Consider the following 3,107-nt stretch of genomic DNA (forward strand, 5'->3'; position numbering starts at 1 on the left):
GTGTGGAGACACTGCATGGTGCTGTTTACCAGGGGAGACAGGCTCAATGGCCTACCTGTAGAGAACTACATCGTCAGAGAGGGCAAGGAGCTCCAGGAGCTTCTGAAGAAGTGTGGGAACAGATACCATGTTCTCAGCAGCTTAGATTATAATGATCCTGTTCAAGTCAAAGAGCTGTTCCAAAAAATTATCAACATGGTAAAACAGAAGAAAGGATGCTACACAACAGAAGTAAAAACAAAGAAATTTCAGATTATACTTCGGCAAGAAAAACAACGCAAGCTGACAGAAGAGGAGTGGAACAGACGGGAGCAGGAGCTGATGGAGAGAGTGATGAAAGCTTTAGAAAAGGAACCAGAGAAACCAACAGTGCCCTCTGTGGAGGTGGCAGAAAGCATGGATGAATTTTTAATTCCAAACAGTAAGTTTAAAATGATGAAGATTTAACAACTGAGTTTCTACAAACTCTTGGCTACATCCATGGTTTTTTAGAATAACAGTTTTTTTCTTCTGTTTCAGTGAGCGGAGATGTTTCCTCAGAATATGGGAGCATTTCAGAGATTAGGAACCAACAAGCTCATAACAACGTTGCTGAATGGCTGGCTAAGAGAGTGAGACAGTCTGAGATCAGCTCTGGGATTGGCAGCATTTGTTCCTCAGTCAGTTATATGGAGAAACATGATGAAGATCTCCTATAGATTAAAATCATCCAACGATTAGTTAATTCTCACAGAGAATAAAGAAGATCCTCTGAACATTTTCTCCAATCCTTCAACTAAACACAGCAACTTTTGTTCAACCAAACAGCTCCAGCAGAGAAAATGATGGAAGCTAAAGGAGAACACAGGATGGAATATGAAAATATACCAGCTTGGTGCTACATGAGCCCCATTTTGGTCTAAACACTGTGGATCTTGTTTAAAGTCCTGGTCCTGTAATGTTCTGGGTTCTTTTGGTGCCAAAAATATGTACATGTGTGTTTTCACACGTCCTTGTGTCTATATAAGGTGTGTGTCTGATGTGTTTATGTACAGGAAGCTGTATATGTGGTGGGTTTATGTGTCTAAATCACATCTATATGTTGTGTCCATATGCTGTATATTTATATATTCTTTTAATGTGAAATATTATGCGTAGATCATGAGTTTTTCTCTTTATCCACATGTTATGTTGTTTAACAACGATTTGGAACCAGTCAACTTCTCCTATTGCCATGTGATTTCGTTTACCCTCTCATATTAACCTGTTTGTTGCCACTTGATGTTTATTTTTCTTTGTTGTTTTTTTGTTTACCAGCACTGGGTTTCATTTAAAGTTACTGAGGAGAAACAGAATGTAATGTCTGTTAACTTTATCAGACAGAAAACACCAACTGCTGCGCCCCAGTTTCTTTTATTTTTTTCAATTTGTTCGTACAATTTATACAAAGGACATGAATCAAATTACAGATAAACACACGAGAGTACTCCGAAGCTACAATTGATATTGTATCATCAGTTGTTATCATGTAAAATGTTGGTTACTGTTGGATGGTGAATTGCTGATGATATATTAACAGGCTTTTCTTTTTCCAAGGTAATTATTCCTCTTATTAAAATCTGAAAAGATCTAAAGAATCAACATGTTTAACTTACAGTTCAGTGAATATGACAACTTGGAATTATTCTTACAGTAATCTGATGTATTAAACTTTGTCATCTCTTGATCTATTTAGGAAGGTCTCTGTTCTGGCCTTCCACCTGGAGTGGAACTATAAACTAAAAACAGCATTTAAAATAAAATCATTTATAAAGTTTTCAGATGAGCTGTGCTCTAAGCCAAAGTCTTTTAGCAACACAAAAACACTTTAGATGATTTATCATAAAGATGTAGTCTACATCATTTTCTAGATCAATGGTTCTCAACTAAGGGCTTTTTTTTTTTTAGAAATCAAGGATAAGATATAGAAGCTAGGTTTGACAGGGCACCAATAGTTCAGTCTCAGATTGTGAATGGATGAGGAAGACGAGAAGATAGAAGTGTGGTTGGGAATTCAAAATTAAGTTTGGAGGAAGTAAGTTTAGATGAAGAAAGTGAGATAGTATTTTAAAAAAAAACGTGAAAGAAGAATTAAAAATAAATCTAAAAAGATGATGAAGGGTGATGAAGTGCATTTTACTAAAACTCTTTGAGATGGAAGTTTATTAATAATGTTGAAAACAGAAGAGCAGAAAAACAAAGTTATTCAGATAGAAAACATCTGTAAAAAGAAAACAAAAAAACAAAAGGTGTAATTACAGGGATTCCAACAGATGAAGATTTGGAGAAACTTAAAAAGAGGATTTCACAGGTAGAAGTTCACAAAGTTACAAGACTTTTGAAAAACATTGAGGGAGAAAAAAATCCCAGCGTGTCGGTCCTGTTGAAATTGAAAGCAGACAAACTTGCAGACAAGATTAAGATTAGATTCTCGTGCTTTCCAGTCAGGCCCTTCATTCCTCCACTAAGATATTTCAAAAGTCAAAGATATGATCACATAGCAGCTGTTTGTAGACGACAGCAGACGGTCCTAGATGTGGGGGAAATTAACTATCAACTAAATCAACTAAAGACTCAACAGAAATTACTCAAAAAAGGCTGCAACTGTGGAGGGCAACACAGGGTGACTCATAGGCAGAGGTGTTAAGTAAAAAAGTACATATATGTCCTTTTAAGTTACTTGAGTAGAAATGTTGGCTTCTATATTTTACTGGAGTAATTATTTTTTAGGCAACTTTTTATTTTTATCCCAAACATTTTTGCAGTTATCTCTACTCTCTATTTGTAACCCATGGTTATAAAGCTGTCTGTAAATTTTATTTTATTTCCAAGTCTCTTGACAAAAGTCAATTTTTTGGTTCAGTACAAAACTTTCCCATAGACTGTGAATGCACCACACCTGCACAGCAGTTAGTCACGGCTCCTCCCTGCTCAGAGCTAGCATGCTTTTCTTTTAAGGCATCGGTCTGCATGGAGAGAAACAGGAGATGTAATTGGTTGAGCAAGAAGATTTGCTGTATTATTGTGTTGAAGAATATCCTGGCTGTTTTTTTTTTTTTTTTTACATAGTTGCAGAACCTGCTGTTACA

General features: G+C 36.0%; 1 pseudogene; it reads left to right on the top strand.

Annotated features, from left to right (window-relative positions):
- The window catches only part of LOC107104268, a 3,974-nt pseudogene extending 2,734 nt beyond the window's left edge, over positions 1-1,240 (top strand).
- Positions 1,241-3,107: the final 1,867 nt, after the last annotated feature.

This window comes from Cyprinodon variegatus, unplaced genomic scaffold, assembly GCF_000732505.1.
Source record: "Cyprinodon variegatus isolate N-32 unplaced genomic scaffold, C_variegatus-1.0 Scaffold1673, whole genome shotgun sequence".
In the NCBI taxonomy this organism is placed as follows: Eukaryota; Metazoa; Chordata; class Actinopteri; order Cyprinodontiformes; family Cyprinodontidae; genus Cyprinodon; species Cyprinodon variegatus.